The 24,680-nt window shown below is 32.9% G+C and overlaps 1 protein-coding gene across 3 annotated transcripts in view; it reads left to right on the forward strand.

The window, feature by feature from the left end:
* The window catches only part of LOC147844409 (uncharacterized), a 681,160-nt gene that overhangs the window by 209,733 nt on the left and 446,747 nt on the right, over positions 1–24,680 (forward strand). The gene's annotated exons all lie outside the window — the stretch shown is intronic.

Genomic DNA, 24,680 nt, shown 5'->3' on the forward strand with positions numbered 1-24,680 from the left:
GTTTTATCATTGTAAAACCATTGTAAAACCATTGTAAAACGATCGTTTTACCATTGTAAAACCATTGTAAAACCATTGTAAAACGATCGTTTTACCATTGTAAAACCATTGTAAAACGATTGTTTTACCATTGTAAAACGATCGTTTTATCAATGTAAAACGATTGTAAAACCATTGTAAAACGATGGTAAAACGGTCGTTTTACCATTGTAAAACAATTGTAAAACCATTGTTTTACCATTGTAAAACGATGGTAAAACGGTCGTTTTACCATTGTAAAACCATTGTAAAACGATTGTAAAACGATGGTAAAACGATTGTAAAACCATTGTAAAACGATGGTAAAACGGTCGTTTTACCATTGTAAAACGATTGTTTTACCATTGTAAAACGATCGTTTTATCATTGTAAAACCATTGTAAAACCATTGTTTTACCATTGTAAAACGATCGTTTTATCATTGTAAAACCATTGTAAAACCATTGTAAAACCATTGTTTTACCATTGTAAAACAATCGTTTTATAATTGTAAAACGATTGTAAAACGATGGTAAAACGATCGTTTTATCATTGTAAAACCATTGTAAAACGATGGTAAAACGATCGTTTTATCATTGTAAAACCATTGTAAAACCATTGTAAAACCATTGTAAAACGATGGTAAAACGATTGTAAAACCATTGTAAAACGATGGTAAAACGATCGTTTTATCATTGTAAAACCATTGTAAAACCATTGTAAAACGATCGTTTTATCAATGTAAAACGATTGTAAAACCATTGTAAAACGATGGTAAAACGGTCGTTTTACCATTGTAAAACCATTGTAAAACCATTGTTTTACCATTGTAAAACGATGGTAAAACGGTCGTTTTACCATTGTAAAACCATTGTAAAACCATTGTAAAACGATTGTTTTACCATTGTAAAACGATCGTTTTATCAATGTAAAACGATTGTAAAACCATTGTAAAACGATGGTAAAACGGTCGTTTTACCATTGTAAAACCATTGTAAAACCATTGTAAAACGATTGTTTTACCATTGTAAAACGATCGTTTTATCATTGTAAAACCATTGTAAAACCATTGTTTTACCATTGTAAAACGATCGTTTTATCATTGTAAAACCATTGTAAAACCATTGTAAAACCATTGTTTTACCATTGTAAAACGATCATTTTATCATTGTAAAACGATTGTAAAACTATGGTAAAACGATCGTTTTATCATTGTAAAACGATGGTAAAACGATCGTTTTATCATTGTAAAATCTCTGTAAAACCATTGTAAAACGATTGTAAAACCATTGTAAAACGATGGTAAAACGATCGTTTTATCATTGTAAAACCATTGTAAAATCATTGCAAAACGATGGTAAAACGGTCGTTTTACCATTGTAAAACCATTGTAAAACCATTGTAAAACGATCGTTTTATCATTGTAAAACGATTGTAAAACCATTGTAAAACGATCGTTTTAACATTGTAAAACCATTGTAAAACCATTGTAAAACCATTGTTTTACCATTGTAAAACGTTTGTTTTATCATTGTAAAACCATTGTAAAACCATTGTAAAACCATTGTTTTACCATTGTAAAACGATCGTTTTATCATATTAAAACCATTGTAAAACCATTGTAAAACCATTGTTTTACCATTGTAAAACGATCGTTTTATCATTGTAAAACGATTGTAAAACCATTGTAAAACGATGGTAAAACGATCGTTTTATTATTGTAAAACCATTGTAAAACGATGGTAAAACAATCGTTTTATCATTGTAAAACCATTGTAAAACCACTGTAAAACGATGGTAAAACGATCGTTTTATCATTGTAAAACCATTGTAAAACCATTGTAAAACGATCGTTTTTTTCATTGTAAAACCATTGTAAAACCATTGTAAAACGATGGTAAAACGATCGTTTTACCATTATAAAACCATTGTAAAACGATGGTAAAACGATCGTTTTATCATTGTAAAACCATTGTAAAACCATTGTAAAACAATTGTTTTTTCATTGTAAAACCATTGTAAAACGATGGTAAAACGATCGTTTTACCATTGTAAAACCATTGTAAAACGATGGTAAAACGATCGTTTTATCATTGTAAAACCATTGTAAAACCATTGTAAAACGATCGTTTTATCATTGTAAAACCATTGTAAAACCATTGTAAAACGATCGTTTTACCATTGTAAAACCATTGTAAAACGATCGTTTTACCATTGTAAAACCATTGTAAAACCATTGTAAAACGATCGTTTTATCATTGTAAAACCATTGTAAAACCATTGTAAAACGATGGTAAAACGATCGTTTTATTATTGTAAAACCATTGTAAAACGATCGTTTTATCATTATATAACCATTGTAAAACGATGGTAAAACGATCGTTTCATCATTGTAAAACCATTGTAAAACCATTGTAAAACGATCGTTTTTTCATTGTAAAACCATTGTAAAACCATTGTAAAACCATTGTAAAACGATCGTTTTACCATTGTAAAACCATTGTAAAACGATGGTAAAACGATCGTTTTATTATTGTAAAACCATTGTAAAACCATTGTAAAACGATCGTTTTACCATTGTAAAACCATTGTAAAACCATTGTAAAACGATGGTAAAACGATCGTTTTATTATTGTAAAACCATTGTAACACCATTGTAAAACGATCGTTTTATCATTGTAAAACCATAGTAGTAATTATGATGGACTACCTGTCAAAAAGTTTGATGGATTGTAGCCCCGCCCCCTAAGGCGGGACTTCCGGTCTAAGCCCCGCCCCTTTTATTATAACTTTATAGTTCCGGTAATTACATTCTTATCGGTTTTATATAAAATAATAATTCCGGTAATTAGATTCTTATCGGTTTTATATAAATTAATGATTCCGGTAATTAAATTCTAATCAAACAGTAATAAAATTTATATTATAATAATAACGATAATTAAATTACTGTTATTAGAACCATTATTTAATATTTAATTAGTGCTGTAAATTATATTTATTATATTACATCAAATTTTATTATATTATATTAAGTTATATAAAATTAATATTTTATTAAATAATATGATGTATTGTATTATATTATATCATATTAAGTTATAATAAATCATTATTTTATTAACTTATATTATATTATATTATATTATTTCAATATACATTTTTATATTATATATTAAATTAAATTATATTATATATCATGATTATTTTATTATATTATATCATTACATTATTCTATTTAATTATATTATATTATTAAATTATGTTATATCATTACATTATATTATATTATATATCATTATTATTCTATTATACTATATTATATTATATTATATTATATTATATTATATTATAATTAATAAACTATTAACATTAACATTTCTTTATGTTTAGCCTGTTTGTGTTTCCTCTTTGTGTCAGTCTGTGTCTGAGCGTGTGATGATAAGGAAAACTTTGGATAACATCCCGTCAACTGCTTGTGAAAGATATATTTATATCAGATGTAGAATATGTATATCTGATTGTATGTGTTGGGTGTCTCCCACTAACTGCTATATGTTGTTAGGTGATTAGAAAGTGTGCTGATATCTATCCCAGATAGCAGGCAGTAATCGGCCCGAGCTCGGCTGCCCTCCGGCGCCTCCGGCTCCGACTCGGCATCGGCGAGTGTTATCCGGGCCGAGTGCGGCCCGCAGCTCGCTCGCGCACATGCGGTTGTGATGCGGCTGTAAAGCACTGGCCCGATTCCGGTCAACCATATGGCAACCGATTAAGGCTGATGGCAACCGATTAAGTTCTTATTTTATCTAGTAATCTGTTAGCTCCACGTTTAATGATAATTTGAGAAAATATTCATGGTACGATAGCAAAAAAAAAAAAAAAAAAAGAATATTTAGTGTGGATGGTCGCAATGTTTAGACGCAAACAAAACAGTATTATTTATAAATAGATTATACATGTCATCTAGAGAAAAACTATGTAAAATTCGCTTATTTTTGAGATAGCACGCTCCTGTGCTGACTGTTTTTGTTTTAAAGCAGAAGTTGGTTTCATAATAAACACATGCGTGACTAAACTCATGATCCACACTCCAATCCAGACGGTGGCGGTAATGCTCCAAAAAGCTGGTTGTCAACCACCATGGCACGAAGATCACAAGAAGAAAAAGTTTGTTTTTTTTTAAATATTTCATGTGGATTCCGGTCAGAAAGGTAAGCTTTTTACTGCTTGTGTACTGTATAATTAGCGAATTTAAAGCTTAAAACATTTCCACGGTGTTTGGTTGTAACAGCGTTTAGTAATTTAAAACAGTTTGATACGAAATGTAACTTGCTTTAAGAAACACGACTGGAGCTAATGTATGCTAACGCTAACAGTTACAAACACGCCTGAAAGTTCATTTTCCTTTAACACAATGTTAGATTGTAACGTGTGTAGTAACTGAAAACTATTTTAATTATTTTAAAGAAACATGAAACGAATTTGTGTGTATGCTAACTTTGCGTTAAAGAAAGTTTCTGTAGATGAATCCATTAACTAACAAGGCAAAACGTGTTTTTTCCTGATTTAACATTATAAAGTACCGTGGATGTTGAAAAAATCATTGTACAGGCGTTTACTTATCCATCAGTATTAATTCTGTGATTATGTGTAAATAAAAACTAATCGTTTTGGATTAATAAAATATTATTGTTTATCTTGTTTATGCAGTTAGTCACGAAAAGTGATCGAAACTCGACTGTTTACTATTCTCTTTAAATTATCCAAGAGAAATATATTAGTGTGCACTTTAATTCATATGTGTTAGCCTATGTGAATCAATTATATCTTTTTTTCAAGCTGTAATGGTCAGTTAATGTAAAACTGAACGTCTTAAAGCAGATTTTGATGTTTTTTTTTTTTTATTTTATGTTATTGACAGTGATAAATTCTGATTTAAATGAATGGGTAACAGTATTTGTTGGTTAAGTCTCATTGTTCTTGTTCAACAAAGGTTAGTGAGATCATTTTGCAGTACATCACGACCAAAGAAGTCAATGGCACACTCTTTTGAACGTGAATAGGCATGTTATAGTTGTGTGCTAAAAGTCCATAAGCTGTAAACTGCTGATACATTTTCAACATAGATTGAGCTTTTCAGACATTACATTACTAATTGCTTCACAAACAGCTGAAATGGTTTATTGTTATTGGCTATCATCATCAAACATTTTTCACAATGGTAGGTTAATCTTCATGGGTACAGAATAATGCATGTGCTTGGCCATCTTACAAATCTATGTCTCAGATTCATAAGGCTGTCACTCTGCATGAATCTCCGAATAAATCTTGTGCAACCTTCTGTGTACTGATTATTTACACTATAGGTATTATATGCATTAATTAACTTTGATAGTATTTCAGGATTTGAACTTTTCTTTACGGGAGGTTAACAACAATGTGATGTTTTATTATAGATGCATATGAGGAAGCTCGACTAAAACATCCACATGCAACTGTGATTTCTGACTGGCAGACAGATGAGGATGATGATCGCCTGTCATACATCTAAAGAAAGAACAGGTTTGTTTGCAATTATTTTAAACACATACTGTCAACATTGTCATTGATCTATTACAACCTGTGAGGTTTGCCCTGGCACTATACTAAAGTGATGTTTTGTTTTGTAAATGTATCTGATCAAGGGACAGTATAGACGCATCTATACCGTGATGAAGAAAAATTACTTATATATATATATATATATATGTATGTGTGTGTGTGTGTGTGTGTGTGTGTGTGTGTGTGTGTGTGTGTGTGTGTGTCTGTGTGATGTATGTAAAATTTGGCCCGCGTTTGATTTTTTGCATCTGGCCCTCGCCCAAAAAGTTTGGACACTCCTGCAGTACACCTATGAACATTTACAGTCTTTGTTCTAGTGCAGTTTGAGATCAAGACATAACTTATTGCATCTCGTGATGTCTTTGTAAGAATTGAAGACATCACTAAATTTGTTGAGGTTTAATGCAGCTAGAAAGTAAAGATCAACTAGAGAATATCAGCAGTGTCTAACCCACTGTTGTATTTACAGAAGTTGTATGAGAATAAGCTACAGGTTGATTTATACTAATCTGTTATTTTTCTTTTTTAGCACGACTGACTGAAGTTTTAAAATCATGCAACGTCATAAAGCAGCAGCTGGGCCTGATTCTCACAAAACCAAAACAGACGTGATGAAATTCCAGATGTAAACACATTTGACCTTCCTTTGGCCAATTTGATTTGGAAAAGCTTGAAAATCAACTAAAGGAGCAGCCTGAACAAATGAAGAAACTGGTAAGTTCAAGCTCTTGCTAATTTCAAAGTGTTTTAAGTTTATTTGTTTTTTTTTTATTGTTTTTTTTTTTGCTTCGTAGGTAGCCTACTTTTTTCCTAATTTTTTCTTTTTTTTTTTTTTTTTACATTAGTACTTGTTCACTACTAATTATCTGTTTATCTTTTAATCACAGATGGAGTGAGGACAAATGTCCATACCATGCCACTGATAAAGAAGTGGAAAAATGCATTACAAGGTAGCTACAACTTGCCCCTGACAGGGATGGAGGAAGAAAGAAGAGAAAGCTAATGTGTCAAATGTCTACATCACTATTTTGTTTTATTTTTTAAACAACTTTTTAAGTGTATTATTATGTTCCCTGATACTTGAACAATTTGTTTCTTTTGTTTGCATTTATATATATATATATGTATATGTATATATCAGAGGTGTGGACTCGAGTCATGTGACTTGGACTCGAGTCAGACTCGAGTCATGAATTTGATGACTTCAGACTCGACTTGACAAAATATGAAAAGACTTGCAACTCGACTTGGACTTGAACATAAATGACTCGGACTTTCACTTGGACTTGCGCCTATTGACTTGTAAAGACTTGCTACTTTCTATAAAAAGCCCAAAGATAAAAAGTATGTTGACACAGAACGCTCTATCTCTGCCTGTGTATGCGTGTGTGACAGAGAGCATGCACGCATACTTTCGACCACTAGCGCTTTGTGGCGCACTTCCGTGTTTTTGCACCAGCGGGAAATTTGAAGATGCCATTTTCATTCTGACTCGGAGAGTGAAATAAACACATCCGCGGTCTGCTCCTTTTGTTTTATTCAGCGGATTTACAACATCTGTCAAAGGTAAGAGACTTTACTACTCGCAATGTGTTACTGTTGTGCAAAAGCATTGTTTTACTGTTGTGTATAAGTCAATGAACTTCAGTTTTTTTAAACCAAATTTACCCTCTCGTGATTTATATCATATAATTATGAATGAACATGGCTGTAATTTATGTTTTTGCACTTGGTCGTTTGTGTCAATGCGCATATTCCCAGATAGCAGGCAGTAATCGGCCCCAAGCTCGGCTGCCCCTCGGCGCCTCCGGCTCCGACTCGGCATCGGCGAGTGTTATCCGGGCCGAGTGCGGCCCGCAGCTCGCTCGCGCACATGCGGTTGTGATGCGGCTGTAAAGCACTGGCCCGATTCCGGTCAACCATATCCTGGCCGATTCTGGCAAGGACTCGGCTGATGGCAACCGATTAAGTTCTTATTTTATCTAGTAATCTGTTAGCTCCACGTTTAATGATAATTTGAGAAAATATTCATGGTACGATAGCAAAAAAAAAAAAGAATATTTAGTGTGGATGGTCGCAATGTTTAGACGCAAACAAAACAATATTATTTATAAATAGATTATACATGTCATCTAGAGAAAAACTATGTAAAATTCGCTTATTTTTGAGATAGCACGCTCCTGTGCTGACTGTTTTTGTTTTAAAGCAGAAGTTGGTTTCATAATAAACACATGCGTTACTAAATTCCTGATCCAAACTCCAATCCAGACGGTGGCGGTAATGCTCCAAAAAGCTGGTTGTCAACCACCATGGCACGAAGATCAAAAGAAGAAAAGGGTTGGTTTTTCAAACATTTCACGTGGAGTCCGGTCAGAAAGGTAAGCTTTTTACTGCTTGTGTTCTGTATAATTAGCGAATTTAGAGCTTAAAACATTTCCACGGTGTTTGGTTGTAACAGCGTTTAGTAATTTAAAACAGTTTGATACGAAATGTAACTTGCTTTAAGAAACACGACTGGAGCTAATGTATGCTAACGCTAACAGTTACAAACACGTCTGAAAGTTCCTTTTCCTTTTACACAATGTTAGATTGTAACGTGTGTAGTAACTGAAAACTATTTTAATTATTTTAAAGAAACATGAAACGAATTTGTGTGTATGCTAACTGCGTTAAAGAAAGTTTCTGTAGACGAATCCATTAACTAACTTGGCAAAACGTGTTTTTTTCCTGATTTAACATTATAAAGTACCGTGGATGTTGAAAAAATCATTGTACAGGCGTATACTTCTCCAACAGTATTAATTCTGTGATTATGTGTAAACAAAAACGAATCGTTTTGGATTAATAAAATATTATTGTTTATCTTGTTTATGCAGTTAGTCACGAAAATGATGGAAACTCGACTGTTTACTATTCTCTTTAAATTATCCGAGAGAAATATATTACTATGCACTTTAATTCATATGTGTTAGCCTATGTGAATCAATTATATCTTTTGTTCAAGCTGTAATGGTCAGTTAATGTAAAACTGAACGTCTTAAAGCAGATTTTGATGTTTTTTTGTTTTGTTTTTTATGTTATTGACAGTGATAAATTCTGATTTAAATGAATGGGTAACAATATTTGTTGGTTAAGTCTCATTGTTCTTGTTTAACAAAGGTTAGTGACATCATTTTGCAGCACATCACGACCAAAGAAGTCAATGGCACACTCTTTTGAACGTGAATAGGCATGCTATAGTTGTGTGCTAAAAGTCCATTATAAGCTGTAAACTGCTGATATATTTTCAACATAGATTGAGCTTTTCAGACGTTACATTACTAATTGCTTCACAAACAGCTGAAATGGTTTATTGTTATTGGCTATCATCATCAAACATTTTTCACAATGGTAGGTTAATCTTCATGGGTACAGAATAATGCATGTGCTTGACCATCTTACAAATCTATGTCTCAGATTCATAAGGCTGTCACTCTGCATGAATCTCCGAATAAATCTTGTGCAACCTTCTGTGTACTGATTATTTACACTATAGGTATTATATGCATTAATTAACTTTGATAGTATTTCAGGGTTTGAACTTTTCTTTACGGGAGGTTAACAACAATGTGATGTTTTATTATAGATGCATATGAGGAAGCTCGACTCAAACATCCACACGCAACTGTGATTTCTGACTGGTAGACAGATGAGGATGATGATCGCCTGTCATACATCTAAAGACAGAACAGGTTTGTTTGCAATTATTTTAAACACATACTGTCAACATTATGTCATTGATCTATTACAACCTGTGAGTTTTGCCCTGGCACTATACTAAAGTGATGTTTTGTTTTGTAAATGTATCTGATTAAGGGACAGTATAGACACATCTATACCGTGATGAAGAAAAATTACTTGGAACAAAGAGGCTGGATAAAAGGCAGGTATGAAGATTTCAGAAATCAATGCAGCACCACAAGTACCATCACCATCAATGACTATGGCAGAAATCTTAAGACCACCATCAAGATGCACAGATACTGTACATTCCAGTACACCAGGCGTGTCCAAACTACGGCCTGCGGGCCATCTGCGGCCCGCGAGGCTTTTTATAAATATCAATAGAATCTGGCCCGCTATACAAAAATGAACGTAATTCAATAAATAACCACCGGGTGTCGCTATTACATGCATTCAATTAAGCAGCAGTTCTTGTTATGATCTATCTATCATCTATCTGTCTGTCTGTCTGTCTGTCTGTCTATCTACACACAGTTGAAGTCTGAATTATTAGCCCCTCATTGATTTATTTCTTCTTTTTTAAATATTTCCCAAATGATGTTTAACAGAGCAAGAACATTTTTACAGTATGTCTGATAATATTTTTTCTTTTGGAGAAAGACTTATGTTTTATTTCGGCTAGAATAAAAAGCGGTTTAATTTTTTTTATGAACCATTTTAAGGTCAAAATTATTAGCCCCTTAAGTCTTCAGAACAAACCATTGTTATAAATTAACTTGCCTAATTACTTTAACTTGACTAGTTAACTTGATTAACCTAGTTAAGCCTTTAAATGTCACTTTAAGCTGTATAGAAGTGTCTTAAAAATATCTAGTCAAATATTATTTACTGTCATCATGGCAAAGATAAAATAAATCAGTTATTAGAAATGAGTTACTAAAACTAATATGTTTAGACATGTGTGGAAAAAATGTTTAACTCTCCGTTAAACAGAAATTGGGGAAAAAATAAACGGTGGCTAATAATTTAGGGGGGCTAACAATTCTGACTTCAACTGTATATATATATATCATGTCATATATATATATATCATGTATATATATATCATGTCATATCAGACATATATATATGTCTGTGTGATGTATGTAAAATTTGGCCCGCGACAACGTTTGTTTTTTTGCATCTGGCCCTCGGCCCAAAAAGTTTGGACACTCCTGCAGTACACCTATGAACATTTACAGTCTTTGTTCTAGTGCAGTTTGAGATCAAGACAGAACTTATTGCATCTCGTGATGTCTTTGTAAGAATTGAAGACATCACTAAATTTGTTAAGGTTTAATGCAGCTAGAAAGTAAAGATCAACTAGAGAATATCAGCAGTGTCTAACCCACTGTTGTATTTACAGAAGTTTTATGAGAATAAGCTACAGGTTGATTTATACTAATCTGTTATTTTTCTTTTTTAGCACGACTGACTGAAGTTTTAAAATCATGCAACGTCATAAAGCAGCAGCTGGGCCTGATTCTCACAAAACCAAAACAGACGTGATGAAATTCCAGATGTGAACACATTTGACCTTCCTTTGGCCAATTTGATTTGGAAAAGCTTGAAAATCAACTAAAGGAGCAGCCTGAACAAATGAAGAAACTGGTAAGTTCAAGCTCTTGCTAATTTCAAAGTGTTTTAAGTTTATTTGTTTTTTTTATAGTTTTTTTTTTTGCTTCGTAGGTAGCCTACTTTTTTCCTAATTTTTTCTTTTTTTTTTTAAATTAGTACTTGTTCACTACTAATTATCTGTTTATCTTTTAATCACAGATGGAGTGAGGACAAATGTCCATACCACGCCACTGATAAAGAAGTGGAAAAATGCATTACAAGGTAGCTACAACTTGCCCCTGACAGGGATGGAGGAAGAAAGAAGAGAAAGCTAATGTGTCAAATGTCTACATCACTATTTTGTTTTATTTTTTAAACAACATTTTAAGTGTATTAGGATGTTCCCTGATACTTGAACAATTTGTTTCTTTCATTTGCATTTATATATATATATATATGTATATGTGTATATATATATATATATGTGTGTGTGTGTGTATATATGTATGGTATGTATGTATGTATGTATGTGTGTACGCCAAATTGTAAAGAAACATCTTGATACATTTTTAATAAACGTAATACAAATAAAATTATAAATATAAAATTGCACAAGACGTGTATATATATGAAATGCATAATCATCTCACTCATGTCTTGCTGTTTGTGCAATTGATTTTGTTCTGCAATTATTTATTTATATATATATATATATATATATATATATATATATATATATATATATATATATATATATATATTTGTTTGTTTATTATTATTTTAATGTTTTATTAAAAAATGTTTCAAGATGTTTCTTCAGAATTCTGCAGTACTTTTTACAAGTTTGACTTGGATATTTTACGGATTGTCATTGGTATTTTTAAGATGTTTCTTGCTATATCTTAAATTGGTTTCTATATTTAGGTTTATATCAAATTTAGCTGTTTTTTACAAATTTTTAATTCAAGTCTATTGGGAAAACAGGGTTGTTTTAAAAAACATCTGTGTTTGTGTGTAATTTTTAGATTTTTTTTGTTTAAATCTTTCTGTGTGTCTTTATTGTGTTGTTTTATTGTTGTTTTTATATTGATATTCTTGTGCACTACAAAATTATTTATAAAATTTTAGTACTATTTTTTTCATGCAATCAATAAACGTTTAACATTTATTTATTTTGTCATTTGTCTTGATTATTTTCGTTACAGAATATGTATGCAGTTTGCACTTTATTCAAAGGTTAAACGCAGTGCTTACACTTTGTGTTTACATTATAGCCTGTGTTTGCTGTTATATAAATTCAAATGGTTGTAATACCATATATCAAGTACCAATGTAATACCAAAAGGTTTTATAAGGTGTATAAATACGGAGTCGCGCCAGCTCCGGGCCGCAGCGCACATTACCCTCGCGCCGATTCCGGCGCGGATGCGCAGCGTCGGCTCGCTTACGGCCGCCGCATCTGGCCCGCTTGATTCGGGCCGGAATCGGGCAGTGAGTCCACAGGCATCCGGCCCGAGTCCGGCAGCCGAAGTTGGGCCGAGGGGTTAGTCTCCGGCAGGCGACAATCTAGCCGGAACTGGCCCGAGTATATTTTGCTATCTGGGTTATGTTTTATCTTTGTGTTTTGCCCATCCTCTGACAGTATTTTCTAACTATTTAATTAGTATTAACATTAATTACATGCCATAATAACTAGATATATAATTTATTTTTAAAGCTATTAAAACTGGAAAAAAAAAAAAGTTTTTTGTTATTTTCTGGTGACATTTTGCAATAAGGTTTCTTTAGTTAAACTATGTACTAACATGAACTAATAATGAACTATACTTCTAAACCTTTATTAATTATAGTTTAACATTTACTATTGCATTATTACAATTTAAAGTTATGCTTGTTAACATTAATGTTAATGCACTGTGAGTTAACAAGAATTAACCAATAATTTTATTTCCATTAATGAAAGCATAAAATAATGAATACTGTAATGAACTGCACTGTATTGTTTGTTCACATTAGTACATGCATAAACTTAATTAATTAATACAACCTTATTGTAAAGTTACATTTTTCATATTTTGGATTAATACTATTAATTTTATTTAGTATTTAAAACCTTAAAGGTATTTTTATTATTGTTGATGTTATGCCTCTTAGCAATATTTTAGTCCTCTATATGGTTTTTAATAAAAAATTTTATTGTGAGATTGTAATGTAATGCATCTATATTGTTAAATTTCTGTTTGTTTGTTTTTCTGTATTTCCCCCTCTATATTTAAGGATTATCTACTATTTTTAAAGTACTTAAAACCAACCATCTAATAAAAAATACAATTAACAATCACATTTTGTTTCATGAATGTCTTTGTTCCTGTTTTGTAGGACTCTTATTTTAACAGATTTTATTTGGAAAAACTTGACTGATCATTCAATTAAAGTTTTACCTTTATTATTCCATCACTCAATGAGATCATTATATTGTGAGTTGAATTACTCCATTTGTAATTGTTTTTAAATAAACTAAAAACAAAGACTTCTTTTATTCAGTTTGTTGAATGTGAACTTCTCTACTTTACATATTAAAAGATATTTAAAACCACTATGAATGTATTTAAACTAATATTTAAATTTATTTAACTGTTTCACTGTGGGTATTTCTATTTTAATTTATTTAGCACATTTATTGGCTATTCAAACATGAAAACAAGTTTTAGATACTTTGTGGCTCTAATAAATGGTTAAACATAACAATATCCCTGCAGAAAAATCCAGCTTAAACCAGCCTAGGCTGGTAAGCTGGTTTTAGCTGGTCGACCAGGCTGGTTTTAGAGGGGTTTTGGTCATTTCCAGGAAACTGACCAGCAAAATCCAGCTAAAACCAGCTTGACCAGCCTGGTTTAAGCTGGACATAGCTGGTTTTAGCTGGTCATCTCCCAGCCTGACCAGCTAAGACCAGGCTGGAAATGGCTGGAAACCAGCCTGGAAATGGCCAAAACCCCTCTAAAACCAGCCAACCAGCCTAGGCTGGTTTAGGCTGTTTTTTCAGTAGGGATTTTTGACAAAATGTTCTAAAATGATTGTTTACAAGTGCCTAAGTGGGATTCGAACCCCGTTCTTTATGAAAAGAAAGAAAAATCTGATTGGCTCTGACATTACTTTCACCAGTGGGCAGGTACTTCAATCTGATTGGCTGGTCTCTCGTGCACGTATTCAGTCTCTCTGCGTTTGCTTGAGTTTTGTCCACACTGGCGCTTCATAATTTTCCTGCTTTTGCTCTCCAGAGATCCTCCTGGTAAATTGATTATTCCAGAATGTTGATATGGTTTGTATATTGCTACACTATTTAGTAACAATACACGAAAAACTATGAGGTTAAGGTAAATTCTATAATAAATACTAGTGTTTTTGAGAGTTAGGCATACTGCCTATGTTTAAGCCTAGTATTATTTACAAGTTGTTAATGAATGCTTCAGCATACTGTAGTATTAAGAATAGTGAACTAATAAAATGAAATACAGAGTGTAGTTTTACTAAAGAAAAGTGTGGTGAATTGTAGTATAATATACCCAATACTGTAAAAAACTACAGCACTGGGTCATTTGTTTATATTACAGTTGTGTTACCATAGCAACTATAATATTACCCCAACAGATTAATTAAAGTACTTTACTATAGTACTGTTCAAAACCCTGTCCATGCCAATAGATGTGTTCAGGGGCCCTGTGGAACAGCTTTTCCTCAAAATGAAGAGGATGACATGGAAAATGTCCTCCACAATCTCATCAATAATGTGGAGGACAGCAAAGACGTGTTCACTTTATTTTAGTTGCCATGATAAAATGGGATTGATAGTGAGATTTATTTAAAGAGTGAATAGTACAGTAGGCTATAATGCCAAATCAAGTTTTTCCTTATTTTTATCACAGTTACATTTCTGCTTGCGTTAGTTATATTTTGGTTTAAATGTTTTTTATTTGATTAGTATGGTGAACCTTTTAGATGTTTAATAAATGTTTGTAAAACAAAATGCATTCTTTACATCCAACCTCTATTCTCTGTGTCTTTAAGTGTTTGAAACTGGAAATATCTCATCATAAAACATACAGCCAAAATGTTGTGGTTTATTAGATAAAAAATGTAATATGTAAGTCTATTTTAGTATTTTGGTTATTGTTAATAAATAGAGCCTCAATATAAATCATATCAAAAAGCACAAAAGGAAGAGGAAACACAAGACACAAATTCTATATATAATCTCTGAGAGCGCGCAGGAAAATGTGTGTGTGAGCAGTGCATATTTGAGAGCGAGAAAATTTGCGCGTGAGCAGCGTATATTTGAGAGCTCGCAAGCAGTTTTGTCCACAGAGGAAATCGGTGCACGAGCGTCACACAAGGTAGAGAGCAAAGCTCTTCAACGTTATGTGAAGAAAACAACGTTATTGTTTGTATGAAGTAGCCTACTTCATTTAGAATATGTGCTACCATTTTACATTGCTGCTAGACAGATTGGCATCTCCATCTCTTTAGCACACACGAGATTCAATTGACAAAATACCAAGTTCACTCAATTTTACTTTGCAGCATACAGGAGTTGTTGGTCTACTGCTGCCTCATTGAGGTTGTTTATGTAGTTTTAGTTAATCACAAGTTGATCACTGAAGACATAACATAGCACAACTAAACTTAATGAACTAGACAGCAGTAGACCTGCAATTTCTGTGTGATGTGAAGCAAAATGGAGTCTTTTTTTTGGTGGAACTCATTCTTGTGCAATAGGCTGTGTAGACGAGACGCAGCACTGTTTTGCACTTTTTCAGAAAATTACATTTGTATCTTTATATATCTAAGCAATGTTCTTTCATTAAAAAAAGGTTTGTTTAATAAATACAGATCTTACAGCCATACATAATCTGTTTAAATTTTATTTTTCTGTTAAAAAGACTCGAAAAGACTCGAAAATCAAACTATAGGACTTTGGACTTGACTTGAGACTTGTTGCCTTTGACTTGGGACTTGACTCGGGACTTGCCTGTCTTGACTCGGGACTTGACTCGGGACTTGAGGGCAATGAATTGAGACTTACTTGTGACTTGCCAAACAATGACTTGGTCCCACCTCTGGTATATATATGTGTGTATGTGTGTGTGTATATATGTATGGTATGTAGGTAGGTATGTATGTATGTATGTATGTATGTATGTGTGTGCGCCAAATTCTGAAGAAACATCTTGATACATTTTTAATAAACGTAATACAAATAAAATTATAAATATAAAATTGCACAAGACGTGTATATATATGAAATGTATAATCATCTCACTCATGTCTTGCTGTTTGTGCAATTGATTTTGTTCAAGTTTATTTAAAAATAAGTTTGACTTTATACTTCTGCAATTATTTATATATATATATATATATATATATATATATATATATATATATATATATATATATATATATATATATATATTTGTTTGTTTATTATTATTTTAATGTTTTATTAAAAAATGTTTCAAGATGTTTCTTCAGAATTCTGCAGTACTTTTTACAAGTTTGACTTGGATATTTTACGGATTGTCATTGGTATTTTTAAGATGTTTCTTGCTATATCTTAAATTGGTTTCTATATTTAGGTTTATATAAAATTTAGCTGTTTGTACAAATTTTAATTCAAGTCTATTGGGAAAACAGGGTTGTTTTAAAAACATCTGTGTTTGTGTGTAATTTTTAGATTTTTGTTTAAATCTTTCTGTGTGTCTTTATTGTGTTGTTTTATTGTTGTTTTTATATTGATATTCTTGTGCACTACAAAATTATTTATAAAATTTTAGTACTATTTTTTTCGTGCAATTAATAAACGTTTAACATTTATTTATGTTGTCATTTGTCTGATTATTTTCGTTACAGAATATGTATGCAGTTTGCACTTTATTCAAAGGTTAAACACAGTGCTTACACTTTGTGTTTACATTATAGCCTGTGTTTGCTGTTGTATAAATTCAAATGGTTGTAATACCATATATCAAGTACCAATGTAATACCAAAAGGTTTTATAAGGTGTATAAATACGGAGTCGCGCCAGCTCCGGGCCGCAGCGCACATTACCCTCGCGCCGATTCCGGCGCGGATGCGCAGCGTCGGCTCGCTTACGGCCGCCGCATCTGGCCCGCTTGATTCGGGCCGGAATCGGGCAGTGAGTCCACAGGCATCCGGCCCGAGTCCGGCAGCCGGAGTTGGGCCGAGGGGTAAGTCTTCGGCAGGCGACAATCTAGCCGGAACTGGCCCGAGTGTATTTTGCTATCTGGGATATATCCACACGCAGTCAACTGTATGCATATGTATGTATGTGTGTGTGTGTGTGTGTGAGTGTGAGTGTGAGTGTGAGTGTGTGTGTGTGTGTGTGTGTGTGTGTGTGTGTGTGTGTGTGTGTGTGTGTGTGTGTACGTGTGCGCGCGCTCGAGAGAGCTTTGTCTGGCTTTGTATGTTTGAATACATGACACAGTATTTACTAAATATGTTCATTCCCAGACAGCACACATACGTTGGGCCGACGTCGGCCGAAGGTCAACACGTCGGCCCCTTTAATTCTAACATCGGTATATGGTCGGCCAAACATACGCATGATCGTTCGGTCGTGTGTTCTATTGTTCCAGCTCAACAAACGTCGGCTCTGCGTCGGTTAACGACCAGAGGCCGACGAAGCACTTCATAAGCACTTGATCTCTCATGCCCATGAAAGAATCCGGCAACATATTTGGTTTACAAGTAAGTTTCTGCGTGCATAATAAATTAGACAAACGCGACATGCATCATGTCTACTGCGTCGGTCGGTCCAGCTTTAAATAGCCTACATTAATGCAGTAAAACTGACCAAAATGCCTACAATACATGATTTCAATTCATTAAAATATAAAAAGTTTTATTGTTATGCTTTAATAATGAAAACGTTATTTTTTTCTGGTGTTAACTGCTGTTTGCTATTTTTATTGTGTCTTTTTCTAATACATTTTTCCCAGTGTAAAAATCAAGTATGTTCTGCATTTCGGCTGTTTAATTAAAATAAACGCCTTTTTACAGAGTGACATTTTTTTTTTATATACTTGCATTTATATTTATTGGTTATTTATTTTTGACAGTGAATGCACAAATAAAGTGTTTGTTTTGTAACAGTTTAGTAGGCTATAAAGCTCGTCTTAAAGATAATAGCGTATATAAAACTGCTAAATACATTTTAAATTCAAGATATAAAATACAAGGTTATTATTTAAATTGTCTATGAAGTGATCATGTTTATAAATGTAATACTGCAAGACTTTAATGTGCGCGCGCGCGTCTTGCTTCCAACACTGGAGCGGAGAGGATGTTGCTATGGGAAACGAAGCTACAACACGACACGACACCACCTAAAAGACACAACACGACTTCTCTCAAGCTGCCGTTTTGACTGTTTTCAGGTAAGTTTAGTCCCTAAAACAAAGCAAATACTACATAAAACTGTTCCTCACACATTTATTATTAGCAATTGATGAATATTCAGTTGAATATTATGTTATATAAGAGTGGTAAGTCTTCGTAAAAGTCCGTTAGCATATTAGCACTGGTAACGTTAGCGTCGGGGTAATATTACGTTAACTTACTTAATGTTAGCTCTTGTTAAACTTGTTTGTTAAAGTTTTGGCTTTTATTTATTCTTTATGTGTAGATGAGAGGTTTTGTCAATGTTTTATTGAATGCACTCCATATGTAGTCTAAAATACGAATTGTAACGTTACTGTAAAGGACCGTGAATCAAAAGTTCAGTCGTGTTTTGATATTTCATGGTATCTTAAACTAAATGTTAAGTAAAAAAGTGTTCTGTGGTTTCAGGAGTGAGAGAATAACCTCCTGCTACAGAAAATATAACTCAAGATTCCTAAATTTCTGAAGGGAGCTGATCACAGAGATACAGGAAAGACAGGTAACTTTAAGCATAGCATTAATTCATATGAATTTCCATTGCACATCATTATGCACATGTTACATGTCTATATATTATGTATCTGTTACTTGTCTTTATAGCAGTTGTTTTAAGAAAGTTTTGACATTGAAACATGTTAGTGGTATTAAATTTCACATCACATGATTCTTCAGAACTTAATAAATATGCAGATTTGCTGCTAATGAAGTAATATTTGTGATTTTCATTTTGTTTAATTTTTTATGATTAATTGATTTATTAAATCTTAGAAAAAAGTTTACACTAAATTATTTGTCATCACATCTGTTTTTAGCATTGATAGCAATCCGAAATGTTTCTTGAGCAGCAAATCAGCACCATTTGATAATCACCATTATATTAGTTCAACCTCAAGCACTAAATCAACATCTTAAAAAAAGATTTCTGAAAGATCAAGTGACACTGAAGACTTGAGTAATGATGCTGAAAATTTAGCTTTACATCATAGCTATGAATTACATGTATATTTACACTGTTCACCCATCCCTTACACCTTAACTCATCCTTAAGTCAGTTTAAGCCCTAAATGAATGAATTTTGATTTGTACAGGCATGATATGCAACTTGTATTCAGTCGTTTTGTTTTTTCTTTCTTTTGCTTTTGTTTTCCACATCAACTGAAAAGGAGGTCTAAGTTTAACCTAAGTGCCGTGTTGCTGATGAACATCTTTATATGTAAGTATATTTTTGACATACTGCCAGACACTTGTCAAACAGTGATGAGCAAACGAATGGCCGTTCTTTTAAAAAGATCAGGGAGATGCAAGTCTGGAGATTAATATACATTTTAATTCAAAATTGATTTATCTGGAAATATTTCATAATGTTTTGAGATATGTGCCCTATATGCATTTAGATGTCCATGCATGTTTAAAATACTTTTAAATTTAACAATGGCTGCAAGTTATAAAAACATAAACAAACACAAAAATGTTAAAGTAAATTGAGAAAACATTTTCATCAGTTTGACAACAGGTAGATCAGCTCCTGACAGACATGTTAACAGATCAGTTTAACTCTTATTAAATTCATTCATTCATTCATTCATTCATTCATTCATTTTCTTTTCTGCTTAGTCCCTTTATTAATCTGGGGTAACCACAGCGGAATGAACTGTCAACTTATCCAGCATATGTTTTACGCAGTGGATGCCCTTCCAGCTGCAAGCCATCACTGGGAAACAACCATATACGCTTGTTCTCACTCATACACTACAGACAATTTAGCCTACCCAATTCACCTGTACCCCATGTCTTTGGACTTGTAGGCAAAACCGGAGCACCCAGAGAAAACCCACCAAACGCAGAGAGAATTTGCAAACTACACACAGAAATGCCTGCTGATCCAGCTGCGGCTCGAGTCAGCATCCTTGCTGTAAGGCGACAGCACTACCTATTGTGCCACCACGTCACGCTCTTATTAAATTATATTTATATAATGTTGTGTTTCAGCACATGCTATTTTGGGAAGACAAAATATATTCATAAGCTCTCAGAAAATTCAATAAGAGAATTCATTCATTCATTTTAAGAGAATTAACTGCACAATTACTTGAAATGTGTGGGATTACATTATTTGTTAACCCAAAGTGAGTTTCTCTTTCTTTGCAGTATTGGATGCCTGATTGCAGTTCAACTCCAAACTCAGTTGGACCAGCTGATCAGTGTCTTCAGTATTACCACAAGCTACTGGGCAGATGTGTGGACAGCTATGAGCCAAACTTGGGACGTTTGGTTTTTAGGTAATACCAGTGACAAAGTATTCAGTAAATTGCTTATAATAAAAGATGCTCACTGCTTACCCCCTTATAGTTAAGTTGTTTGCAGTTTCATTGTTGTAAAAATACCATACTTTTTCCTTTTTTTATAAGCAGGTGTGACCGTCTGGGCAGCAGAAACAAGACAACTAATCATAGTTGAGTTGAGATTAGTATTATTAACTTGACTAGTTTGGTTGCAGACTTGTTCAATACTTAACAATTTGTATAAGTTACAAGATCAATGGTCCTGCTATCAATGTTTGTGTAACTTAAATTCATTACAGTTTAGATACAATCAAATGTCCAAACCATCTCTGACTGAATGACATCAAGGAAACAGGATCAAAAAGATCATTCATTATAGAATGTTTCATAGGTAACAGCACATCCTTTGTGAAAAATAATTTATTTTTGTGCCATCATTACAAGACAAAATACATTTCAACTGATTTCAGTTGGTTATATTTTTCAGGTCCTCCTGATCATTCTGTTCTCCTGGTTGTGAGGATGTGCAGAGGCTGTATTTGTCAGTGTTAAAAGACTTGTGCAGCTGTATCCAGACATACAAGCAGCCGACAAAGAGTTCTGGAGCAGGACAGACAGGTAGTTCACAGTGGCTAGGCTAGAAGTTTATACTTGGGTGGCCAGAAAGTGGCCTCCGCTATTTTGGGGGGTCCATACAAATACACCAGTGTAAGCTATACTATTGCACAGAAAAAATTAAATGAAAGAATTAATTAATCGGTTGAACACAAAATATTTTAAAGAAAGCTTAAGTAACAAGGTGGCAATATACAGTATGTTACATTGTAGTACATGAGCTGGCTAATACAGACTCGTAAATGTTTAGTTGTTAAGATTAGTTAAATACTAAATCCTATACTTGAGACCGGCTGCATATACAGCTTTAACTAAACTGAATTTAACTAGAACTACACCAGCATTCCAAGTGCTCTGCTCTAGACTAGCTTTTTGCACTGGTGCGTCTAAAATGTTTGATGGCATTGCATTTAACACTGCAATTTTACATGTTAATTTTTTTTTAAAATTACAATCCATATAGGCAATATTGACTTGTAAATGATTAACTAAAATCGGGTCAACACACATTATGGGGATTGTGGGTAGAATTTTGAGGAAATTAATGAATTTAATCCATTTTGAAATAAGACTGAAACATTAAAAATGTGCAAAAAGTAAAGTATCAATACTTTCCGGATGCATTGTATATGGTTTTTAGCGCGTTATCAAAGACTTAAAAAAATAGTCCAACATTATTTACAGCAGCAAAAGACCCTCCACATCACAAGCTACTGGTCAGCTCACGATTCAGCAAACATCTGAAAAACAAATAGCTTATTATGCCTTCACAAGAAATCAGTGTTTTTGAGTCTGTGTTTTTAATGAAGATAGTACTATTTTATTAAATTATTATTTAGCCTGGCATGTTTACTGTTACAAAATATTTTAAATGTTTCTTAAAACAAAACATATTGTGTTCAATGGGGAAAAAGTAGCTGTTTTTTACATAGAGATAAAAAAAACACATTTCAGAGCAGTAATCACAATACTGTGAAACTGTGATATTTTTATCCAAGATTATACCCTCAGAATTTTTTTATTTATTTTTTTTTCAGTTGGCCTATATTCTGTTTTTCTATGTTCTTGCATTTAATTAGAAAATGTGACGATATATCCGGTTCTATAGTTAATTCTGAAATAAATCTTAAAATAAAACAATATTTAAAAATGCAATATTTAATGTGTCAGACACTAAATAAACATGTCAATTCATTTATATTAATCTGATTCCTTAACAGGGCAGCACGGTGGCGCAGAGGGTAGCACGTTCGCCTCATAGCAAGAAGGTTGCTGCTTCAAGCTTCGGCTGGGTCAGTTGGCGTTTCTGTGTGAAGTTTGCATGCTCTCCCCGTGTTGGCATGGGTTTCCTCCGGGTGCTCCGGTTTTCCCAAGTCCAAAAACATAGGTGAATTGGGTATGCTAAAATTGACCATAGTGTATAAGTGTGTGTGAATGAGTGTGTATTGGTTACAGCTGGAAGGGCATCCACTGCGTAAAACATAGGCTGGCTAAGTTGGCCTTTCATTCCGCTGTGGTGACCCCAGATTAATAAAGGGACTAAGCCCAAAAGACAATGAATGAATGAATCCTTAACAGTTAAAATTAACCATTTGAGCGTGCTTAGTTTAGGGTATGTTGTGCCATTAAATTGTCAATAGGTTTTATTTTTTTCTACATTTTAAATCTGCTTTAGCTTTCTTCTTTCCTATAAACCTGGAAATATAAAATATATATATTTTTGGTTTTTAACAAATTGCTTATTTTATTCTTAGATTGGTGTACGCTGATGGTCTGCTGAGAATTCTGCTGAGTTGAAGGGATCCTCCTGTCAGACAACCTCTCCAAAGTACAACAGGACTAGTAAGTAACATCTTAAACACACTACTGTTTCATAGCTTTTAGGTTGGTATGGTAAATTCTCTTCTGATAGTGTCAGCTTTATTTAATTAATACAGTCAAGCAGTAATACTGTGAATTTAATACAATGTATATAATTAATAGTGTCACATGATCCTTCTGAAAAAATAGTATTCCAATGTACTGATTCTCTCCTCAAGCTGTTTTTTTTATATATAAAACATTTTAAATAAACATATTTTTAGTATTCTTGATGTATGAAAAGTTTATTTTTAAAAGCATAGTATTTATTTGAAAAAAAAAGTTTGCTCTTTGATGATTGCTAACAATCAGACATGTTTCTTTAGAACAAAAAGAATTTGTGGAAAAAAAGTATTCTCACTGAGCGTTGTTCAACTGTGGTCCAACACGTCATTTAAGTTTTCAAATAAGCCTAAAAGACCTGATTAGCTGCATAAGGTGCATTTAATTAGAGAGTTGAATATATCATTTCTTTTTATATCCTCCTCTATAGCCTACATATAATAGAAGTTGTTTGCTGAAAAACCTTTTTGTAGCAGAAATAAAGCTATGATTAGGCCCACCCGGATTTTTCGCAGAACTCCGCAGATGTTTAGCCTATCATTAATTCTGTTTATTTACTTGAGTAAATGTGTGTAAATCTATATTTATTCAGTTTTTTTATTAATTTCAGTAATATTATTGACTAATGTGAAAATGTTCATCTGATTTATGTACAATGCAGTTTGTACAGTAATATTTTCTGTCTTACTAGATATGTTACATGAAAACTTGCTTTATTTACCAAATAAAGTGAATCTAATTGGATTTTCATTTTAAACATTAAATAAAACTTTAAAATATATTATTTTTTATTTCATATATTAAGGTTTTAGTTATGATACTCCCAAAATAATTCCGCAGAAATCCGCAGACTTCCACCAAAATTTTCAGCAGAAATAGCAAAAAACATCCGCAGATTCCTCCTGGCTCTAGCTATGATATATTAAATGTGGTGTACAGTGTGACATTTTAGTTGACGAAACTTAGTTTAATTTGCATGTAATGTGGTATCTGAAGATTTGACATATATTTAGAGACACATTTATACTAACACAATGATACTAAAAACCAAAAAAAAACATTCATTATGATTTCACAAGGAATTTAACTTTCAAATGGCTTTTCTGAAAATTAGTGCTCAGACACACTCTTTAAGTTTAAATTAAATGACACATTTTAGCTAGTCACTTGCATAACACATACTCCAGTTATATGTCATGAAACAAATAATTTATATTTGTGGTAATATGAACTGCTGCAATGCTAATCTTTCTCCTTTTGGTTTCTTGCTTTATTTAAGGGTTCCCACTACAAGGATTAGATTTGGCTACTGCAGTCCCGGTTTGGGCCAGCCTCACTTGTGAAGACTAAAGATGAAGACAACATACAAGAACAATTTCGAGGATGGCGACACACTTTTTATTCCACCTATATATCCCCTTTTATGTGTAAGCAACATTCTACAAGATAAAACAAAACTAAATGACA

The sequence above is a fragment of the Danio rerio genome, chromosome 5 (genome assembly GCF_052040795.2).
Source record: "Danio rerio strain M-AB ecotype USA chromosome 5, GRCz13ab, whole genome shotgun sequence".
NCBI classification, from domain to species: domain Eukaryota; kingdom Metazoa; phylum Chordata; class Actinopteri; order Cypriniformes; family Danionidae; genus Danio; species Danio rerio.